Source organism: Leptopilina boulardi, unplaced genomic scaffold (assembly GCF_019393585.1).
Source record: "Leptopilina boulardi isolate dan_hultmark-lab unplaced genomic scaffold, ZJU_Lbou_2.1 LbouV2_70, whole genome shotgun sequence".
NCBI lineage: Eukaryota > Metazoa > Arthropoda > Insecta > Hymenoptera > Figitidae > Leptopilina > Leptopilina boulardi.
The window spans coordinates 994,076-1,019,683 of NW_026138017.1; the positions used below are offsets into that span (position 1 = coordinate 994,076).

Consider the following 25,608-nt stretch of genomic DNA (forward strand, 5'->3'; position numbering starts at 1 on the left):
TTTTTTTTTCGCTTCAAGTTGGAATTTAGAAATAATTTATTTTTTTAAATTAATACTTTTCTCATGAATTGGAATTTTTCTTATTAAAAATTTAGTTGGGAAAAAAAATTAAAGTTTGCTGATTCATATTTAGAGAGATATAATGATTTTGCATTTTTGTTTGAGTTCTATGTAGCCTTCATTATATTTAATAATTCCTAACGGTTTTTTTTTTTTTCATCGAATCAAGACAGTAACCTAAATTCCAAACGAGAGCCAAATATATATTTGTAGAAAAAAAAAAAAATGAGCAAAAATAATCTTCGGTTTTATAAATTTCACGATCGTTGTATTTTTAAAATGAAAAAATATAGGGAGTTTTAAAATATATTTTGCTACAAATCCAAAAAAGTATTTTTTATATTTTTTTCGTAAAGGTTTAGTTTTTTTTTATAGAATTGTTAGAAATATTTATATATATAAACAAAAAAAATATTTCTAAAAGTAATATTTATAAATCAAAATAATATTTACACCCAGAGAAAATTTATATTTGTCTCTCAGAAACAAATAAATATTTATTTGTCTCTCAGAAACAAATAAATATTTATTTGTTTCAAATAAATTTTATTTGAGTTAGATAAAAAAATTTATTTGTGCTAAATACAATTTTTTATTTGTGCTAAATAAATTTTTTTAATTTAAAATAAAAAACAAATTATTAGGCTCTAAGGCAAATATATATTTTTATTTGTTTCGAATAAGTTTTATTTGTCTGAAAAAAATTTTTATTTGATTCAAATGAATTTAATTTGTCTGCAAAAAAATTTATTTGATTCAAATAATCGATTACTGTATTACCAAAGAAATATATACACTTGAACCAAATAATTTTTTTTTGAATTAAATAATATTTGAACCAATAATTTCTGTATTTGAAAAAAATATCATTTCAAATAATAATTATTTGGTGCAAGGAAATATTTATCTAATAATAGCTTAGAAAATTAAAAGGCATTAAAATAAGCTGCAACGCTGATTATTATTTTAATCCAATTTTGCTTATTTTAATCCAATTGGATTAAAATAATATAAGCGTTGCAGCTTATTTTAATACCTTATAACTTTCTGTAAGTTAACACGCAGAGAAATGATTTATTTGAACCAAATAAAATATATTTGAGTTAAATAAACGTATATTTGTCTCAGAGCCTACTAACTTATTTATTTGGCGTAAATAAAAGTTTTATTTGTCAGAAATAAATTTTTCTTTGCCTCAAATAAATTTTTTATTTCAATGAATTAAAATATATTTGCAACAAATAAATGAGTTAGTATAGGCTCGGAGACAAATATACCATTTCTCTGAGTGAAGTAATTGATTATTTGAATCAAATAATTTTTTTTTTTCAATATTTGACAAATAAAATCCTAAATTTCAATCTCTCAACATCATTGTAAAAGAGATATAGGTCTAACGCAAGTGCGACGTGGGTTTTAAGTTTTTAGCCATATGTAAAAAAGCAATTATGCGATCATAATCGGAAAGATAATACAACACACATGCATATTATGTGTGGCATAGTTGTAATCCCTGACACTGACAGGATAAACGAATAAAGAGTTCGTGTCCATTTACCTCTCTCTCTCTCTCTCTCTCTCTCTCTCTCTCTCTCTCTCTCTCTCTCTCTTCTCTCTTCTCTCGCGTGTGATGTACGAGCAGATTAGCATAAATAATTCTCCTTTTGGATTTATGGGACACATTCTAAATCGAATTTACTTCAAGGAAACCAGCCGGTGTGAAAGTTCAAGTTTAACTCGCACGCATTATTTCTTGTTTGTGTGTGTGTGTGTATTTATTTCAATGTAAATGTGCGTGAAGTTACCGTGTAATATATATATATATAAATATATGTGCGTGACACAGTGCAAATGCACACGTGGGAGTGTAAACGTGCTGGCATGTGCCTGCACGTTCGTGTGCCATGTTAATGCACCTGTCATATACTCCCGGGAACATTGCGCCTACCTTTTTTTTTCTGCCCTCCAGAAAGAAGTGGTAATGACCGAGAGAGAAAGAGACAGTTGTATTTCGATCGCGTGTGTGTATTTATATATGAGAAATGAAAATGAAACTTTGCACTTGATGAAAACGAGTGTTATTGCAAAAAAAATAAAAGGTTTAATCGCGAGAAAAAAATTGACATTGTCTCTTTTTTCCCCCCTATTATAATATTCTTACACCCAGAGAAATGATTTATTTGAACCAAATAAAATATATTTGAATTAAATAAACGTATATTTGTCTTAGAGCCTACTAACTTATTTATTTGGCGTAAATAAAAATTTTATTTGTCTGAAATAAATTTTTCTTTGGCTCAAATAAATTTTTTATTTCAATGAAATGAAATATATTTGCAACAAATAAATGAGTTAGTTGGCTCGGAGACAAATATACCATTTCTCTCTGAGTGTACCGGTTATCGCATACAATATCTCAATATTAATTTTTTAGTAAATTTATCTAAAAAAAAAATATTTCGAAATTACAATTTTTCACTTGCAAATTTTGTAATCTCATTTTAAGAGAAAACTTTATAATTTATAGAACACATTTTTTGTTAAAATATAATAATTTATAAATTTTTAATTCGTTTATAGCTTGGTTATGAGTGGTAATAGAAAAAATATTAAATAATTTTTACAATAAAATAATAATAATAATAATAATATCCCGTGCAGAAATTTTTCCAGGGCCCAGATCGGGGTTGGATCAGGCTGCCCTATTAGGGAATGAAACGCTGCGCCTGATGTGGCTCTAATTAGGAAATTCACATTTTTTTGTCGCCCTGATTTGGCCCTGATCAGATGTGGCGTTTCATTCCCTACTAGGGCCCTGATAGTACAATTTCTAATAATATAATTTTAATTAAGAAAATTTTAGTTAAATAATTTTAATAATTTTTAAAAAAATAGTTTTAGTCTTTTTTTTTAATTTCCAAGTAGTAAAAGTCAGTTTAAGTCAGACAAAATTAAAGAAAAATATATCATTTGGCAAAAAGTAAGTATTATTAAAAAAAGAAAGAAAAATTTGTTTTAGTCAAACCAGTTTTATATTTTGTAAATTTAATTTTAGTGGTAAAAGTGAGTTACAGTCAGACTATTATTTTTTATCAGTACTCTCTAAATCTGAATTAGTAAAAATGTTTACTAATTTGAATTAGTGACTCACTTTTTGCTTCTGAATTAGTAAAATTTTACTAATTATTAGTAACTTTTACTAAGAATTAGTAAAATTTTACTAATTTAGAAGCAAAAAGTGAGTCACTAATTTAAATTAGTAAACATTTTTACTAATTCAGATTTAGAGAGTAGTAAAAGTTAGTTTAAATCAGACAGAATATTATTTAAATTCTTGAAAATATAATATCAGTAGTAAAATATTGTTTTAGTCAGACAAATCAGTTTAAAAATTTTTTAATTTAATTTGCCAATAGTAAAAGTGAGTTACAGTCAGACTTTTCAAATTATTGTAAATTCTATGTCAGTAGTAATAGTCAATTTAAGTCAGACAGCGATTTAAATACTTGTAATTTTTCTACTCTTTTTTTTGTAGAATCATATTAAAAATTAAGTTTTATTCATACAAAACTTTGTTAAAATTACTATTTTTATTTTTATTATTATTATTATTATTATTATTATTATTATTATTAAATTATTGCAATTTCACAATAAGTAGTAAAAGACTGTTATAGTCAGACAAATTTTTCCTCGACAAATATATAGTATATTATTGTAAAATAGACTTAAAGTAATGTTAAATAAAAAGTATCAGTATGCAAATTTTGACATTTCACAGTCGTGATATACAAAATATTAATCAATTTTCCTATTCGTCCTTGATCTCGATAATATTTGAGAGCATAAAAATTCTCAAAGGAGTTAGAAATCCTCTTCTCGGATTCCATTTTGTATAAATATATATGTATATATAAACGAATTTCTAAATATGAACTTTTATGTTTTTCTAACCTTTTGGATATAGACACACGGCATTTGAAAAGTTCACTTTCATTTTTCATATATATAATTTTTATTTTTTACTGCACTGAAATTTATTGTATATCTTTCGGCAAATGTTATAAAGTCAGGTTTCAAATTTATAATGTTCTGTTTTATATATATATATATATATATATATATATATATATATATATATGAATCCGATTACAATACTCTTCTCGTCATTTATCAGACTCGGATTATATATTGCATAATATATATCCATATATAAGAGAAATGCAATTACAATTCGAATTCATGAATTCATAAATATAAATTTTTAATACTGATATATTTTATGTATATATATATGTGAAAAAGCTGATAAATATATTTCCGCACGAAAAGAGATTATATTATATACTTTCTTTTGATGATGATCACGTGAATTCAATCAATTATGAAATTTTTGAAACGAGGTAGAATTTTTGTACATGTATTTTATATTCAGATATTTTTTTTTTTTTTTATAAATTTGATAGTAAAAACGTAGAATTTATTTAAAAGAACTTTTTTTGGATTTAATTATTATATATTTAATTAATTTTAATAAATTAATATTAATATCGGGTGCAGTTCCGAATAGCACATACCTCTGATTTCGATAAAACTTGGTATCCCTACGTAATTTGGTGCGCTGATTACGAAAATCATAGTGAAAATTGGCGGAAATTTAATTATCATGGTAAAAACCATAAAAAACACCATAAAATCATGGTTTTTTTCGATTATCTCGTAAAAAACAAAAAACTTCGAAAAAAGTTTTAGACGAAAGTTGTAGATCTCTAAAAAACACACATTTCATGTTTTATGCATTTTTTACCAAAAGTTATTATTTTTCGAGAAAAACGCAAAATAGTAAACACGGCCTTCGGCCGCGTAAGTTACTGCTCGCTTCTCTTTTTAAGAAATCTTGGCGAGAGGGGGTGGATGTGTCCGAAAGTAATTTGCAGAAATTATCATATTCACCATTACTCAGGATCCAACGAATTCCGCAAAATACTTTCGGCCATATCCACCCCCTCTCGCCAAGGTTTTTTTAAAAAGAAAAGCGAGCAGTACCTTACGCGGCCGAAGGCCGTGTTTACTATTTTGCGTTTACCGCTGCTGTAGACTCCACCCCACAATTTCTGCAAATTACTTTCGGACACATCCACCCCCTCTCGCCAAGATTTCTTAAAAAGAGAAGCGAGCAGTACCTTACGCGGCCGAAGGCCGTGTTTACTATTTTGCGTTTTTCTCGAAAAATAATGACTTTTGGTAAAAAATGCATAAAACATGAAATGTGTGTTTTTTAGAGATCTACAACTTTCGTCTAAAACTTTTTTCGAAGTTTTTTGTTTTTTACGAGATAATCGAAAAAAACCATGATTTTATGGTGTTTTTTTATGGTTTTTACCATGATAATTAAATTTCCGCCAATTTTCACTATCATTTTCGTAATCAGCGCACCAAATTACGTAGGGATACTAAGTTTTATTGAAATCGGAGGTATGTGCTATTCGGAACTATATCCAATTTATCAATTGATAAATTAATCAATAATTAATAATTGATAAATTGATATATAAATTAGAAATTAAAAAAAGGGAATATTTTCTGAAAGACAATATTTCTTATTTCTATTTTGTTGTTTTTTTTTTTTTTCTAAAAGTAAAATTTTCTCCGATATATAATAGTGATAAAGGTTTTCTCTTAAGGCGGTCCCGGAATCGATGTTTATTTGCAATGATTTATGGTTTTAAAAGACAAGAGAGTCCGCTCTTATGATTATACATATATATATATATATATGCGAGAGAGGTGCTTTTGTCAAAGTGTATGTGTGAAAGTTGGATTTAATGTCGTGTTTATCAAATAATGTCTGTAATTTCCCCCGTAACGACAATCTTTATTGATGACAACGTTGAGCGACTTTTAATGCAAGTCTCGTGAATTTACGCGCGTGTCATCCAATTTAATGTATTCGAATATATTTTTTTTTTATTACCAAAAAAAAGAACTTTCAAGTATATATATATGATACAGGTGAAAAAAAAATGATAGAATATTAATTTTAGAATAGAAAGTTGCAAAAAGATATAATTGTTTCAATTTATAATATATTACAATCGGAGAGAAAAGCTATATATTTATCTCAAATCGAATTGAAATTTTATTTGCTTCAAATAAATTTTTATTATCAAATTAATTTTTATTTGCTTCAAATTTATTTTAAATACATTTCTATTTGCTTCAAATGAATTTTTATTTCGTTATAAATAAAATTTTGTTTACTTAAAATTAATTTTTATAGTTGCTTCAAATAAATTTTAATTTTTAGTTATTGTAAAATTAAAAAAAAAGCGCGCCACTTTTTTTTAGGAATTATTATAATCGGAGTAATTTTTCAATTTTATTGATGTGCAAAAGGATGTTATAAAAAAGAAAAATAGAGTGAGAAGTCTGATTTGATGGCAAAAGATCAACCAAGCAGATAAGTCGAGATGAGTTATCGATTTGCGATTATCATAAATTACTATGTGCTGGCTAAAAGCGATTAACGCCAAAGTTAACGATGGGCTTTGGGCGAAGGGCTTTTATACGTTAAAAAGGAATATATTCACAAAAAAATACAGTAGAGAGATTGGAGAAAATTAGGAAAAAAATTTCAAACTTAAAATCTGTGTTTTCATTCATTTGCTTATAGAAAAGAAAAATATATATTTTTTTTAGTGAAATTAATAATAATAATTCTCTTTCGGAAATTGAAATTATAAATTCTCCCTTTTTTATATATTAGTAAAAATATTAAAAAATATTAAAAAATATTAAAAGATATTAAAAAATATTAATTAAAAATATTTCTCATATTATAAAAATAGAATTTTTTTTTATAATTTAATTATTCTATCAGATAAATTTATCTCAATGTATTATATATATATATACTTCGTTAGTGCGAGGAAAATTAATTATATTTTTGTCGATATTGTTCGCGTAGAAATTATATCTTCTTTTTCACGTTGCACATACATACATACACACACACACATGCACACTAATTGAAAGACCATTATATTCGAAATTCAATTTAAGACTTGATTAAACTTTTTTACGGGAATATATTATTTCTTTTTTGTTCTTTCATTTAATCAATATACTTTTTTAATTTATTTCCTTTGTCAATTTATATTGTTCTTCCTTTTAATTATCAAAATCCTTTTTCATCTTCTAATTCTCTTCTTCCCTTTTTTCTTCCCTTTCGTTTTCTTTTCCTTCTTTTTCTTTTTCATTAGAATGAAAAGGGTTTGAAAGATTTATTAAATGCTAATTAGTTTGGTTTGGTAAAGAAAAAAAAAAGGGGGAAAGGGTAATTTTGGGGAATCGGGATATCGGCGTGACATGGCGATTTCTTTCTCTCTCTCTTTCTCTCTCTCTTTCTCTCTCTCTCTTTCGATCGAGAAACATATCACGATCGCTATATATACAATTCCACTTTATATATGATCGTTTATCATACTTTTCGTAGCTTGCAGGGACAGCAATGGATAAAATATTACTATATCCAAACAACTTGATTATATAGTCTCGAAACAAAGGAATTCTGTATAACTTTCAAATATAATTCACTAATAGATTTATTAATAATGCATTTTTTTTTTCAACGAAACAATAGTTTTTGTTCGAAAGTTTTTTTTGTTAAACAAATTTTTTGCTTCATTGAAATTTTTTTTTTTTTTTGCTAACGGATGCTTTGAATAGAACAAATTACCGGTGGTAAAAAATCAAATTCAGTATATATATATATAATTACATGAAATTATTCAGATTTACAGTTGAATCGTTTTAACTAAATGTTCCACTTTTTTTTTTCTCACCGGACTAGCAACGACGTTAATTATTTCATTACACTTGAGCGTTACATTAAGCACATAAAAATTCTCATTAGACTCAAAGCAGTCCTTGCATTTAAAATTTTAATCATTAATCTCTCGAGAAAGAGAAGTATAATGTAAAAATTAAATTTTTAAATTGAAATAGTATAAAATTTAGATTTTTTTTTATATTTAATATGCAAAAAAAATTTATTTATTTTTTATATTCATAGATTTAAAAAAAAATTGAAATTAAATATTGAATTTATATTTTCGAGAAAAAAAATTGGGATAATATAATGGAATTTGCGGCAAAATGAGATTTAGAAAAATGTGAGGAATTGAAGATATTTAGGATTTTCTTTTATTTCGTTTATATATATATATGTAGAGTATAGAATAGAAACGCTTGAGTGCAATGTTGGCTCAACGAGTGGAAACCCGCTTTATCATCTTGTCATATTACTCAACCGGTGAGGCTTTACGGAGCCAACGTGGTGTTACGCTTCGATTAACCCAAAGGAAGTGAGCCGTTCAACGAAACGTTTTCATTTCACCTAACGCACATTGACGGCTTTAGCCTTTTGCTTTCGATTGTTTACTGTTTTTTTTCACACCTTTCTGTTATGCATTCACGTATCAATATTGTGTCTATATATATTTTTTAAAATACTCAACATCTCTCTCTCTTAAATCATTTTCTATTCTTATATTAAAATACAGCACACGCGCGTTTCACTTTTGATTTCTCTTTGAGGGAAATAATAATGTAATCAATTTCTTGACGAATTTTTTTTGGCTCAAATTTTTCAGTTTAATAAAATAAATTTGTCTAAATAACTATATTTATTGGAATTATTTTTCTTCATGTTCTTTTTTTAAAATCTTCAGCACAAAACTTTATGTGACAAAAAATTATCGTACAATTTAAAAAATTAATTATATCAGAAAAAGTAATATCTCGAGGATTGAGAAAAGAAAAAAGTTTTGAAGAAGCATTTCGCTCAAAATCTCGATTCATTACTGCCAGAGTGTGTTGGAAAACATAACTTTTCTCTCTCTCTCTTGGAAAATGCCTTCCTCAATTTCTGCGAGGGAAAAACTTGAGGAAAACTTTTCGCTCATTGCATCTCCACCGGTTTTATCCAATTATTGTACTTTTGTCCGTTGTACACATTTAGCCATCCATTTCTCTCTTTCTCTCTTTCTCTCTCTGAAAGTTGAGTTGTGTCAGTTCCTATAGAAATTTCGAGAAAAGCTGTCGACCTGAAAACGCGTTATTACGTTATCCAACTTTATTAATTTTTTTTTTATAGATCTCGAAATTTATTTCTTATTATTTATTTAGCTCATTTTTTTTATGAATTTCTGTATTTTTCAATTTTTTATACAAATTTTCATACACTGAGAAAAATATGCTATTGAATCAATAGCATTTCTGCCAAAGGTATAAAAATTATTGATTCAAAAGCATTTATGCTATACTCTCTAAATCTGAATTAGTAAAAATGTTTACTAATTTAAATTAGTGACTCACTTTTTGCTTTAGAATTAGTTAAATTTTACTAATTGTTAGTAAAAGTTACTAATAATTAGTAAAATTTTACTAATTGAGAAGCAAAAAGTGAGTCACTAATTCAAATTAGTAAACTTTTTTACTAATTCAGATTTAGAGAGTAGAATCTATAAAATATTTTACAAATTTTATCAGTGTTGCCAATTACATGGAAATTTAGCAATACAAATAATAATAATCTTTTATCAGAGCAACACTGAATTTTATAGCATATGCTTTTGAATCAATAATTTTTATACCTTTGGCAGAAATGCTGTTAATTCAATAGCATATTTTTCTCAGTGTATAAATCTATAATAATAATATTAAATTACAAAAAGAGTATAAAAATGTATTTAATTTGAAATTAATAGGCGCACTTTTCAATGAAAGAAGTCTTCTTTAATGTTCATTAAGAAACTGATAGAATTCAACTTTGTGTTTTCATGTCATAAGGAAACCATAAAAACAAAATCAAAACCGGATTGACGATGTCTGATTAATTAGAGAGACTGTTTCAAAATAAGCACATTCTTTATAACGTTCCAATTATTTTATTGCAAAGAGAAATAGAGACACACATTTTTTTTATGATTATAAATTTCGATTAAATTGATTCATTAAACATTATTATTTATCACGTAATCACTATTTTTTACTTTGTAATTATACATTTTTCATATTCCAATTAAAAGAAAATGGAAAATCAGTCATATATTTAAAAAAATGATTGTATTTTAAAAAATGAATATAAATTCCTTGACTCCCGCCGGTTTTATAATTTAATGTTGAGGGGAGAGCAATACTATTTCAAAGAGAGAGAGATAGAGAGATAGGTTCTTCTGCACCCTACTGTTGACACCGGATGTACGACATAGTCACTAAATTCTGCTTTCAAAATAGATTCTAAAATGTAAAAAAAAATTTCTTTATTTGTATAAAAAAATTATATATTATTAAAAAAATGTAACGAATAAATAATATATTTGTAAATATATATTTTTTTATTACAGTAAAATAATAATATAAAATGTGTTTTTCATTTCCAATAAAAGTAAATTTTTCAGCGAGAGAAAAGGAATTTAATTTAAAATAATTTTCCAAGACAGATTTCATTATCGTTTAATGTCAAAAGAAAGTTTGTCTTTTCCAACAAACTCTCAAAAGCTACTTTCCAGTTTAAGAAATAAGACAATGTTGTTTAGTTAGTAACAGTAAAGCCCTCCCAAAGAGAAAAGAAAGTCACATTTTATGAAATGCGTTCTTTTTGATTATCTTATATATATATATATAAAGCAAGCGAAAAAAAAAGGAAATGAAAAAGAATGGTATTATAGGCAAGTTTTACGAGAAGAGTTCGAATGACTCAAGTTTCTATATATATATCGCGAAACGAGTTTCGCTCTATCGAATATTTTCTTAAGAGAGAGAGAGAGGGGGGAAAAAAACCTGTAGGGGATGAAAAAGAAAAGAGGAGAAGTAGAATAAAAGAAAAAGAATAAAAAGGCTCGTGTCCCGGAGGGGTATAGGCGAAAGAGAGAGAAAAAAATAGTTGGATTGGAATTGTTTTCTTTAGTTTTAAGCGGTTCTACCCACCCCTTCAGCCATGTTTCAATACCCCCACCATTTTTCTCCTTGCAAACTCGCATTGGTTGAATTAAATGGAATATGAGCTACCGCCCCCTCAGTAACCCCCTTCAATCTTCAGCTGTACAAAAAAAAAAAAAGAGAATACAGATATTCTCCTCTCGATGCATTTTTAAAGCCCATTACACCTGGAAAATGCGGAGGAAATTAACTTTTCATTCTCCATTCCAAGTACCGGATTAACTTTCCATCATAAAAATTATAAACATACTCTACAGGACTTTAAGTACTTTAATATCGGTACAAAGTTCGGAGGCTGGGCTAGGAACATAAATTTTAATTAGCATTTTATCACAAGTTATTATTAGAGTATGAAAGAGAGAGAGAGAGAGAAAGAATTTATTAAGGATGCCTCGAAAAAATAATTTAATATTTCGCGAGATACTTATAAAAAAAAAAATCTCTGGTGGCTTCATTTTAAAAAGAGGAGGATCCTAAAAATTTATTTAAAAAAAAGAGATTATAATAATAGTTTGAACTCGTGTAATAATCATATTGCGGCGAATCCGATAAGGATTGAGCGATAAAATTAATTGAATATTATTGTGTTGCTATTGATTGAAATATTTTCATATAAAGATTTTCCTATTGGATAAAAAAAGGTATACTTTTTTCTATAAGCAATTTTTTGTTATTTACTAAAGGGAGAAAAAATTGATTTTATAGGATGTAATAAAAGGGGGCAAAGGGATTACGTGTTCTCTCATTGATTCTATTATTCGGTTCACCCTATAAGTTTTCTCTGACTCATATGTTGGTGCGACATATTGTCCATGGCAAACAAACCAACAAAAATGAATGGGGTCTTAATATATCGAATATATATACATGTTGTGATAACATTTTTTTCTCCTCGAGAGAAAAAGAGACCCCAAAAAAAAGTAGTTCCAAATGTCGTTATTGTAATCAGTGTATACATCTTTACAGAAACAAAAATTTATCCATTATATTTAATATCAGATGATGGTTTTAGTATCTTCCTCTTCTTCTTCTTCTTCTTTAGAGGGAGGAATAGTATATATTATATACAAAAAAGGAGGATGAATCGTTTCTTTTTTTTTTCTGTTAAGAGGCGGATTGTAAAGTCTGCGGCCACAATGGGACCCCTTGGAAACTAATAATTATAAACGCGCGCAGGTAGATTCTCTCTCACCGGCTTCTGGTTGAATCTTTATGTTGCTGAGGCAAACTTAAAAAATTTTTTAGAGTTCTGTTTTATTCAGTTGCACTCATTTTTTTTTTTATTACATTACACTATTATTGAAAGGAACATAGAGACAGCGAAAGGAATTTTTATTTTCCATTTAAAATCAACATTCCTCTTGGAGATTATCAGAGAAAATGTTGATTGCCGCGGAACAAGAATTCTGAACTTAATGTTTTCCCAAGTATTTCGAATTCTGTGCTCTATATATATGTTATTTTATAACTCCTATGCTTATTTTTTATTTATTTATTTCTATGAACATTATTTACATTCAAATTGAATTAATAAAAGACATCAAAAATCAATAACTAATTTTATATATCCCACTAACAATTTCATAACCGTAAAAGCCAATTTCTTTCGTATTATTATCGTCCTCGTCGTGAAATTGTAATATCCATTATCGTTGATGATTGTCCTTGAAAAGTATATATACACTTGGTTATTACTACTTTCCTTTCCCAGTTTATAATTGGACGTGGATATTCTTAATGATTATAAGGCACCACCACCTCTTGAGAAAATAATTGGGGTGAATAACCTGCTATTATACACTACAATAGCAATCCTTTGCATTTCAGTATATATATATATTCATTCAAGGGTTGGTTGTTCCCCTCTATTGAATATTTCAAGAGGCTTATTATAAAGTAACGAAAACAAGTATCCAAAAGTGTAAAATAAAGTATTGCTAAATGTTATAAAATAGCATATATCTTCTTCAAAATTAGGAAGGTTTGCGTCTAATTGTAAAGTGTTACGGAAGTAATTCTTTCTTAAGGTGTATTTAACAAACGTTTTTGAACAGTACAGATTTCTTCTGAACAGTACAAATTGTTTCTAAAGAGTACAAATACAATCTGAACAGTACAAATTCATTCTGAAAAGTACAAATTGTTTCCAAGGAGGATAAATTCATTTTGAAAAGTACAGATTGTTTTCATAAATTAATTCTGAACAGTACAAATTTTTTTAAGCAGCACAAATTCATTTAGGAAAGTACAGATTGTTTCTAAACTGTACAAACTGTTTCCAAGCAGTATAAACTGTTTCTAAGAAGTACAATTAATTCTGAACAGTACAAATTGTTTTTAAACCGTACAAATACAATCTGAACAGTACAATTTCATTCTAAAAAGTACAAATTGTTTCTAAAGAGTACAAATTCATTCTTAACTGTACAAACTGTTTCCAAGCAGTATAAACTGTTTCTAAGCAGTACAATTAATTCTGAACAATACAAATTGTTTCTAAAGAGTACAAATACAATCTGAACAGTACAAATTCATTCTGAAAAGTACAAATTGTTTCCAAGGAGGATATATTCATTTTGAAAAGTACAGATTGTTTTCATAAATTAATTCTGAACAGTATAAATTTTTTCTAAGCAGCACAAATTCATTTAGGAAAGTACAGATTGTTTCTAAACAGTACAAATTCATTCTTAACAATACAAACTGTTTCCAAGCAGTATAAACTGTTTCTATGCAGTACAATTAATTCTGAACAGTACAAAATGTTTCTAAACCGTACAAATACAATCTGAACAGTACAAATTCATTCTGAAAAGTACAAATTGTTTCTAAAGAGTACAAATTTATTCTGAACAGTACAAATTTATTCTAAACTGATATAGAAGTTGGGTCTAAAAAGTAAAAATTCCTTCTAAACTATACGAATTCCTTTTAAAAATTCCAAATCCTTTAAACACATTCCATTTACGAGGTATGTGCATAAATCGTTTTCTAATGCTTATAAAAGTCCAATTCCCTTTTTAAAAGTGTAAAAATACAATTAACGGTGTAAAAACACACTCTTCAAAGGAACGTTTGAAGCTCTAAAGAGAGAATCTCTTAAAAAGAAAATAGAAAACCAAAGAAAAATAGCATTGTAATGGTATTTCTTTTCTTCTTTTTTTTTTTTGGTATAAAAGCTATCTCTCTCCGCAAATTCATGGACCACATGGACAGTCATTGTATTCCTTTATGAATTTCTACGCCAAGTATATTATATGAATATATATATATACTATACACATATATATATCCTCTGAAATGAATTATTAGTCCATTATGCAATAATGCCTCAGTTCTTTTTTGCCTCCTAACAAAGCTAATTTAAATGTAAAACCACTTGCATAAATTCCAACACAACTTTCTCTTCCCTTAAACAGACATCAAAACTTTTATTCCCAGTGTTCTCTCTCTCTCTATTTCTCTCTCAACGAATGTTAATATTCTCATATTCACAAAAGAAAATCTAATTTTCCAAAAAAAAAAAAGAAAAATATTTCAATTTTCATTTCAAAAGACAATATTTCTTCGTTGTCTGTAACAATACATATCTTCCTGCTTTCATTTACATTCAAAGTGCTTTGATAACCGAGTTAACTCCATGTCCTCCCTATATAGCCTCAGGGATTATAACTTTAATGCATCTCCAATATTTTTCTTCATCTTCTCTTCTATATATACATAATTTTATACTTGTGCAAGAGAAGAAAAAAAAAAGTGCATTAAAGACAATTTCTAATCTACATTGCATGCCATTAACCCACTTGAATTGCAATTAATTGATGTCATTAACGTGAGAGAAACAACTTGAAGGCCTGTTATTTTTCAAATACTTGAGATTTTTCACATAATAATAAAGAACATATAACTTTTGTTTATAACATGTACTTAAATTTTTTTTTCAAATTTTTTTTTTTTTTTTAACAGCAATTTGTCCTCATTTAAGATTAGGATTACGGAACATGCGCGCGTCTGCTTTTATTAGTCCTAATCCTGAAACGTGACAAAACTAATATCCCTCCCTTAATCCTAACCTGATCTGGTTCGACAAGTAAAGCTTTGACAGGTCCCAATGAAATATTTGATGGTCATGGTGGAAAAAAAAAAAAAAAAAATATTGGCTTCGTGGTTATCGTGGACAGTGGAAAAAAAAACGAAACGAGGTTTTCGCTTCCGTCGCACATATAAACGCACTATATATATATATATATGTATAAGAGAGAACAGATGTGTAGTCTACCTGATCCAAGGCCGACGGAGAGATCTAATAGATAGTTCGAAACTCCCCCTTGTCTGTTCTAATATATCCAACACACACACGAAAAAAGACCGGTTTTTTTTTCATCCACACACAATTTCCCGTAAAAAAAAAAAAAAAATCAGTCCTTTAGTGGTTTTACGAGTGTAATATTGCCCTTTCCAGAAAAATTTTTCTACCGTCTGCGTCTTGTGTACGACCTGTAAAAACACAGATGTGCTGACCATTATGTGGTTTTTATGGTGAAATCATTTTTGTTCAACCTAGCTATTGACTTTGAATTATCACCTAACGGTTATATTTAATTTAAGCATTTTCTAATTATTTTAAACAACTTTTTTTTTAGATTATTTTCCAATTGTATTTGATAGCCGAAATAAGGAACTGGGAAAATTAATTTTTGTCTCTCTTAAAAATAATCCTTATCTTTTATCAGTTTGTTTAATCAAGTGGAAGAGGGACGATTCTTTTTTTTTTTTTTTGAAAGAATAAGAATTGGTATATAAAAAGTTCTTAGGTTATATTTTATAAACTCATTTTCTCCCTTTTTTTTCGTCGAGAAAAGAATTCTTCGACTTTGAGAATAAAGGGACTGTGACTTTCCCGTGGGGGAACAAAGATGATGAAAACCGGTTTTCCATCGTGGTGCTCAGTTGGAATTGAAAATCCTCCAACTCAGCAGTTTTATCACCAATAACTTTTTCGTTCCCTTTCTTGCTTCGACATGAAGTTCCCATTTTGTTTCGTTTTGGTGGCCATTAAATTACCCCCGGCACTTGTATTCTCAATATTATTCTTTTTCACCCCCTTTTTTTTTTCTTCTTCTCACGCGACACTTGAAAATCATCTATTCATGTAAAAAAAAAAATCTCTTTGTTTTAATTTTTTTTCCTCAACCGGAAACATGAAATGACAAAATAATATGAATTATGATCGACAGTATTTCATATAGAACATTTATTTTCAAGAAATATAAAATTACAAATACAGTAAAAATAGAAAGAAAGAAAAATTAAAAACAAAGGGAGGGGAGGGGGAAACTAAACGGAACAATGCTCTATTAAAAATCTTTTGATACAAGTATAAATTTAAACAAGTATTGCTTTAACTGTCTTGGAACAGGCACAATGCTGTAATTTAGCAAAAAAAAAAAAAAAAAAAATTGATTTACGGGATTACAGTCCGCTGCACTCAAGTATGACGGTTATAGTTCATTGCGCTTGGTCATTAAATCCATAAAGTAAAAAATAAAATAAAGTGCAAGGTATAATTTCCTTATGTTGAAGATATAACTTGTGACAGATGAAATTTTCACTTTAACAAATAATAAAATTTGACATTGAGAGACAATTATTATTATTATTTTTATTATAATTTATTTAATATTTAAAAAATTTTTCTCTAAAAATCGTCATTTAAAATGTCAACGTTAAAAATCGTGTGTAATTAATTTTTAAAATGGCATTTGAATTCCAATTTTGCCGAACAATATGTATTCACATGGAGGTTTATTTTAGATTTCCTGTTGATACACATTTTAAAATTCTAATGTTAGGATTTGAATTAAACATTTAGTAATATATTTCCTTGCTCGAAATGCTTCTAACATTTACATAATTTTACATTAATTACTCAAAGTCAAGATTCAAGTTGATGATAACAAATTCGTAGTGTCTGTGTGTGTGTGATTAAATTACCAATAAATAAAATGACACATAAAAAATTCTTTAAGATTATTTTAATTTTTAATTAAAACTATACTAATTTTAATTCTTATGTAAATTATAAGATTATGTCTATAAGAGTGAAAAAAAAATTAATTTAAATATAATCGGTTTCTTGAATGTTATTAAATAAATAATTATTTGTCAAATAAATTAATATTTATTACATAATAATATTAATAATAATAATTAATAGTAATGAATTAATTCCGTAAATAAATTATACAAATAAATATTTATTTATATTTAATTATTATAAGTGGATTATTTGTTCCAAATACAGAAATAACACTGAAAAAAAAGTTTGGTATTAACAACCAAACATTTGGTTGGTATTTAATGATGCTGCAGTCCGCAACGTTTTTATAAACGAAAACGAAAAAATAATTAGACAATATCCATTAATTTTGGTTAAAATTAAAGTTATTCGGGGGTAACTGGTTTTTTATAAAAGTATTAATTTCTTGAAAGTTTATGGAAATCAAAATTAGAGATAAATTAACATGAAAAAATAATTCTATTTTAATTTTTCGTTTTTGAAAACGTTGCGGACTTCAGCCTCATGGTATTTAAGCAACCAAAATTTTTTTGTTGAATCAACAAAATTTTGGTTGTCCCAATCAAACTTTAGTTAGGACAACAAAAATCCTTTTTTTCTAATTTTGGTTGTGTCAAACAAATTTTGATTGAGACAACCAAAATTTTGTTGATTCAACAAAAAAATTTTGGTTTAAATACCAACCAAACGTTTCGTTGTCAATATCAAACCTTTTTTTCAGTGAATTTAATGTGATTGAAAGAAGAATTATACAAAATTTTTTAATTGTCAAGTAACCGATTAAATAAATTTTTTTAATAATCTAAGTTTTTTTAAATAAATTTAATAATAATAATAATAATAATAATAATAATAATAATAATAATTCTATCCATGGTTGAAATTATATTGATCCTTTATTATTAATTAGTTCAGTTGTAATGTTTGGATTGTCGTGAGGTTCTAATAATATTCGTACAATTTTTGGATACGCGAATTTTTTGAAGAGATTTTATATTTAGATTCCGTTTTGCATGAATTTTACATTCACTTGCCAATTTTTTTTTAACACATCACATTTTTTCGAAACTTTTCCTTGAAATATAATTTCTCGCAATTCTTTTAAGAATCTTTAATCCATTTTTTATTCTAATTTCGTATATCACTGCACATATTTTGTTCTGCTTTTATGCATAAAGATTTTAGGCTTTTATCACTGTTTTTTTTTTTTTTTAAATAGAAGTACAATAAATTGTAGTTCTTTTCTAAAAAATTTTGTTGTAACAATATTCGTTGACGGACGTTTCGATTCAAAATCAGTCGGAATTTTTTTTTGGAGTTTCATTCACTTTTTTTTTTTTTTTTTTTGATTCAATATTGTTAAACAATCTCAATTTACGATTTGTCTTCTTGTTGTTGAAAAATAATATCTTTATTCGAGTTATTAAGTAGCGACTCCATGCCGTCGGAACATCAAATCATCATTAAAAATTCACTATGTTCGAAGTATTTTCAACTAAAATTAAATAATTATGAAAAATTTTCCACTGGATAATAAATTTTCTTTTTTTCCTTTAAAAAAAAAAAAAGCTTTTTTTACATTACGTAATAAGAACTCGCGACGGATTCTATTTTTAGTATTTTTAAATTGAAAAATTCTGTCCCCCTCTAAATTGAGAATAATCTTTAAAGTCAGAAAAAGAAGAGCATTTAAAAGTTCATTCACCCCTGCGTTAATTTAAAGGAGATTTATTAAAAGAAACTCTTGGGGAAAAAAGAATTTATTTCTCTCTCTCTCTCTTTTTTTTCTGATATTGATTAGAAAATAAAAATAGCCTCAAAATAATAAGGAAAAAAAAAAGAATTATTTTTTTTCGAAAATAAATTTGAGATTACGCGCGAGGGCAACGACGTCTAAACTTGCGAGACAAGTCACTAGATGGCGACATGTATTCAATAAAGATGAAAGTCTATAGGAATCAGGTGGTCCGATAAAATGTACACGAGGAATTATTGGCCAAAGGCTAATCACCCACGCACTCTTGTCACGTATAACACACATTAAAGGGGGGTTTCTTTTTTTTTTTCGCCTTTTTAATAAAGCCGGAAAAGACACAGTTGATGGTGATGTTAGACTTACCGGCGTAGCGAGGCACGTGGACAGAATGAAATCCAGTTTTAAAATTGGCACTCGTCAATACCGCCTGGTTGGATATTTTATTTTCCTCTAAAGGAACACGGCTGTCAATATATATACCATGTATATATATAAAAAAAACACTTAATCCCTTTGGCTTTTTTTCGGGCACAAACCACACGAGTCACTAGTAAAAAAAAAAAAAATCACTCAACAAAAAAAAGAGAAAAAAAACGTAATCACTGAAATCCAGAAATTTAACACAAAATCTCTCTATCTCTCTCTCTCTTGGCTTTGAAATTTTTCGTTATCTCACAGGCGTCTCGTGTCACGGAAATATATAATTTTTTTTTCAACACGACACGCGCTCCTCGTCGTGGACGGCGCGGGAATGACTTGAGCATGGCCGCGCTTGAGTTACGTGATGGAAGGGATAATTCGTGTATGGTGGGGGGAGACAAACACTAAAACACGAGCAAACGTTTGAGGGGGTATATGTATATATATGTATATGTATACAAGTCGGGAAACGGGGAAAAGAGAGAAGAAGAAAGTGGAAAGAGTGGGGATACGGCACGCCGCGCTGTTTAAAAAAAAAAGAGGGAGGGGGTTGAGGGAATCGCGAAAGGAGGGAGGTTTTTTTTTTTTTTTTTTGAGGGGAAGGTGAGTCCAAGAGGTAATACACACAACAGCCTGTCGAGCGCGCAGGGTCGACGTTTTGTTGTCACAAAAGACCATGTTTCCATCTTGTGCTTAAATACCGTATTCATTAACGCCCAAAATCCCCAAACGATTTAAAGTTAAGGTGGACCTAAATCTCCATTTAATCTTTTACTACTACTTATACAGAATAAAAAGAAAACCCCCATTGTTCCCACGATAGTAATCTCTTCTTTTGCTATTTCTTCTGGTACTTATGCTCTTTTGCGTTAATTTCAAGACAATTAAGTATCACTAGCGGAGAAATCATCTCAAGAGCCTAATAAATATTTATTTGATTCAAATAAATTTTTATACGATTTAAATCAATTTTTATTTAATTCAAATAAATTTTTATACGATTTAAATAAATTTTTATTTGATTCAAATAAATTTTTATACGATTTAAATCAATTTTTATTTGATTCAAATAAATTTTTATACGATTTAAATCAATTTTTATTTGACTCAAATAAATGTTTATACGATGTAAATAAATTTTTATTTGATTCAAATAAATTGTTATACGATTTAAAAAAAATTTTATTTGATTCAAATAAATTTTTTGTTTGATTTAAATAAATTTTTATTTGATTTAATAAAATTTATTTACACCAAATAAATGGGCAAGTGGGCTGTGAGACAAATATACATTTATTTAATTCAAATATAATATTTGGTTCAAATAAAACATTTCTCGTATAACAGAGAAAAACACATAAATATTTATTTTTAACTTTGAGAAAAAAATATTTTTTTCTGTACTTATATGATTTTAAGTTATATTTTCAAAAGTTTGTCATAATAAAAATTAAATTCTTTTACTGATGTTTTATTAGAAATTCTGTAGATGAAGAAAAATATAGATATATATATATATATATCAAAGTTCTTTTTCTCAAGGCAAAAAAATTGCTAGTTGATAAAATATTTTCTTTGGATGTCGGGAAAAATAATAATTTTATAAACGAAAAAATATGAAAGAATTCTTTGACGAATAAAAAATATTTTATAAATATAAAAAAAATAGAGAGAGAGAGAGATACCTTTTTCTGAAACGGAAATATATATATATATATAAAAATAAGAGACAAGAAGATATTGAATTTGAATGTTTTACAATAGAAACAAAATGAAAGGATTTCTTTCAACTCATATAGAAGGAGAGACTTTGAGAAAAGTTTGGCTCGACAAGCAAGTTATGAGAATGCATAAAATACCAATGCTTCCAACTGACATACTGCAACCACATTTTCGCACTGGTTTGACATTGGAAAAAATGTGAAAATGTCATATAAATTTCAATTTTTAACATTTCATCAAGATTCTATTTTTTTTTTTTTTTTATTTCTTTTAAGGTGTTTTTAACAGCTCTTATGACATTTATTAAAATATATACTGGATAGATTTTTTTTCTTGACGTATATTCAAATATTTTTATTATTTGAAATTTTGCTTATCTTTCGTATATATATAGATAATAATGTAAATTTTATTTGATTTGATATATAATTCTAATGAAATATTTTTTTTTTCTGTTTCAGGTGAGTTTGAGAATGCAACAGATGTTTCCAAATCGAGTTATTCGTAAGTAAAGAAAGGAATTAATTAAATATTTTTGAAATATTATTTATATACATACTCTTTTATTTTAAGCTTAAATTAAGAATATTTTCTTCAATTTGAAATATATTTCTGTAACACTAGTAGAATATATATTTGAAAATATGAGACCGATCGCGAATACCACAAAAGTTATCCCAAAAGGGTTTTTTTTAAAGAAAAATTGTATGAGGCACATTTTGATTGAATTATCCTCCGACCTACAATGGACCAGAGGAGAAAATTTTTTGAAATTTTCAATTTTTGAAAAATCCTCTTTAGAATACTACAAAAAGTATCCCAAGATATATATAGAAAAAAAGTTACGGGTACTTTTTGAAACGACCGCAGCATCCAAGCAGCGATGGACCAAAGTTGAAACATCTTCGAAATTCTCTATTCTCGAAATATTATTCCAAAATAGCAGAAAAGTTATCCACAGATTGTGCTCTACAAACAAGTGTACGGGCCACTTTTTAATGGGACCGCAGCATCCAAGTAGCGATGGACCAAAGTGGACAAAAGACTTCGAAATTAAAAATTTTCGAGATAAACTCTCCGAAAGAATAGGAGAGTTATCCCAATATAGTACTTTACAAAAAAATGTAAGGGTTACTTTTTGACAGGACTCACAGCATCCGAGCTCCGATGGACCAAAGTTGAAAAAACTTTGAAATTTTCTATTCTCGAGATAAACTATTCAAAATAGCAGAAGAGTTATCCCCAGATAGTGCTCTACAAAAAAATGTACGGGCCACTTTTTAATGGGACCGCAGCATCCAAGTATAGCGATGGACCAAAGTGGACAAAAAATTTCAAAATATAAAATTTTCGAGATAAACTCTCCGGAAGAGTATGTGAGTTATCCCAATATAGTACTTTACAAAAAATGTAAGGGTTACTCTTTGACAAGACTCACAGCATCCGAGCTGCGATGGACCAAAGTTGAAAAAACTTCGAAATTTTCTATTTTCGAGATAAACTATCCAAAATAGCAGGAGAGTTATCCGCAAATAGTGCTCTACAAAAAGTATTTGGGCTAATTTTTAATAGGATCACAGCATCCAAGCAGCAATGGACCAAAGTTGAAAAAACTTCGAAATTTTCTATTTTCGAGATAAAAACTATCCAAAATAGCAGAAAAGCGTTATCCGCAGATAGTGCTCTACAGTGTACGGGACACTTTTTAATAGGATCACAGCATCCAACCAGCAATGGACCAAAATTGACAAACATTTCAAAATTTTTAATTTTCGACATAAACTCTCCGGAAAAGCAAGAGATTTATTCCAATATATTTGTACATTACAAAAAATGTATGGGTCTCTTTTCGACAGGACTCACAGCATCCGAGCTACAATGGACCAAAGATGACAAAAAATTCCGAAATTAAAAATTTTTTTTATAAACTATTTTCGGAAAAGTAGGAGAGTTATCCCATTTACAAAAAATGGCACTTTTCGACAGGACCAACAGCATCCAAGCTGCGATGGACCAAAGAGGACAAAAAAAATTTTTTTGAGATTAACTCTCCAAAATACATTATTTTAAATTAGAGAAATGAAATTCTGATTTTTTTAAGATTAACTAAGCAGGGGGTGAATTTGGAATCGTGGCAAGAGAGCAGGAAGATAAGTCATGTTTCATTATAAATATCACGCCTTATGCCTCCCGGCATTCAATTTTTTTTCTAATACATTCTGGTGTTTCTCGAGAATATGACCCCATTTTTCTCTCTCTTTTTTTTTTAAAGAATCGAATTTATTTTTTTTTTAACTCGTTTGTTCTTTTTTTAATTCAAAAATTTAATTACATTTCTTTCAAAGTTGACTATAAATGAATATAAAATAAATATTGTTTTCTTAAATATAGAAATTAAGATATTCTTTTTAGAATATCGTTTTTTTTATGAATTCTTTTTTCTTTCAAAACACAATTTATATTATAATTGAATTAGTCTTATAGCATTCTTTTTTTTATAAAAAAAAAAGAGAAAGATCGACAGAAAGAAAATAATTGTACCAATTGGATTTCATGAAGATTGATTTGCTTGTTAGGTTTTCTAACCATATGTTTAGATTAGTATCTTGGGAAATTCTAACTTATACTTTCCCCTCGTGTACATATATATATATATAAATATCTTTTATGTGAGATCTAATTTTATATTACATTATATATATTTTATATACATTACAAATATAATTATCCATAATTTCAATTTTAATTAATTTGTTATCAAATCCTTTGTTAATCATTATTGAGATCATTATATATAAATTATCGCATATATTCCCGATATAATCAAGTTAATTGAGAAATAATGAACAATAGCTGCATATATATTGTTATAATTAAATTGAAAAAAAGAGTAAAAAAAAATAATAATAATAATAATTGACGAGAGAATTTTATTAATTAAAAATTGTTTTATTAATAAACTTTAATGAAAGAATTTTTTTTTCTGTAAAGTATTTCGGAATATAAAATAACATTAATTAAAGTTTGTATCGAAATTATTAAAAAAAAAAAAAAAAAAAAAAAAAGGAGGAAGAGGAGGAAAATTTTTCGCGAGATTTATAGTAGAAAACTAGAAGTGCACTGTATAAGTATACGCAAATAGGAAGAGCGATATTGTAAAGAAGAAAGTGGGGCAAGAGGGTGGGGGCGGGGGTTGGAAAATGGGGGCGGTGCCTCGCGTTATTACGTTTCTATGGAGATATCATGGAGGGGCTTTAATTTCAGAAGTATTCAAATTTATTTAAATCCAATTTCCTCGGGTTCTATATTAAATCCGTTGTGTCCGTGCCCTGCCTCGTTTCCTCTCTCCCTCCACTTTTCTCTCTCTCTCTCTCTCTCTATGTCTGTCTCTCTCCCTCTTTCCACCAGTACATCCTTTCTTCTGCCCCAAGTGACTTTCTACATAACAATTACTACCATTAAAGAAATTCCCAACATTACATTTGCGAACAAAAAAAAAAAAAAAAAAAAAAAAAAACACGTAAATTGCACCAACACCTCAAATGTATATATATATTATAATAGTGACATAATGCGTGTTACATTGTTGACTTCATATGCCGCACAATGCACTTGCTTTTGACAGCAGGCCTCAAAGAAAATGAGAATATTTTTTTTTTCCGATGACACGCCCTATTTGTATTATTGTATCCATACAAATGTTCGTAAAATTTTAGTAAATAATAATAAATAAATTATTTGTGACGCTCTCTTGAAGAAAGGGACCTTAGAAGCAATTATAGGTTATGTTTTGGAATTTTTAACTGAAAATACACAAAGAGGATCAACTCTCAAAATTGATATTTAAGTCCAAAATATTTCATTGAAATCTGATTTTAATTTAACAAAAGTTTAACAAAAGACTACCGGTAGCAACTACCGGTAATTTTTCCGGGACTACCGGTAGTCACTACCGGTAATTCTTCCGGTACTTCTGGTAATTCTTCCGGTACTACCGGTAATTTTTCCCGTACTACCGGTAGTCACTCCTGGTAAATTCTTCGTTACTACCGGTAGTCACTATCGGTAATTTTTCCGGGACTACCGGTAATTTTCCCGGTACTACCGGTAGGAACTACCGGTATTTTTCCCGGTACTATCGGTAGGAACTACCGGTAATTTTTCCGGGACTACTGGTAGCCACTACCGGTAGTTACTACCGGTAATTTTCTCGGTACTACCGGTAATTTTCCCGGGACTACCGGTAGTCACTACCGGTAATTCTTCCGGTATTACTGGTAATTCTTCCGGTACTACCGGTAATTTTTCCCGTACTACCGGTAGTCACTCCTGGTAAATTCTTCGTTACTACCGGTAGTCACTATCGGTAATTTTTCCGGGACTACCGGTAGTCACTACCGGTAATTCTTTCGGTACTACTGGTAATTCTTCCGGTACTACCAGTAGTCACTCCCGGTAATTTCTTCGTTACTACCGGTAGTCACTATCGGTAATTTTTCCGGGACTACCGGTAGTCACTACCGGTAATTTTTCCGGTACTACCGATAATTTTTCCGGTACTACCGGT

General features: G+C 28.1%; 1 protein-coding gene across 5 annotated transcripts in view; it reads right to left on the reverse strand.

Annotated features, from left to right (window-relative positions):
• LOC127290520 (TOX high mobility group box family member 3-like) overlaps positions 1-25,608 on the reverse strand; it is a 228,154-nt gene that overhangs the window by 56,952 nt on the left and 145,594 nt on the right. The window contains exon 1 of one of the 5 annotated variants that reach the window (XM_051319144.1): positions 19,263-19,654. The exons of 3 other annotated variants lie outside the window; for them this stretch is intronic. The gene's annotated coding sequence lies outside the window, so the exon portion shown is untranslated. Of the gene's footprint in view, positions 1-19,262; positions 19,655-25,608 lie in introns of those variants that run through there. One more of the 5 variants, XM_051319145.1, reaches the window with a different exon arrangement.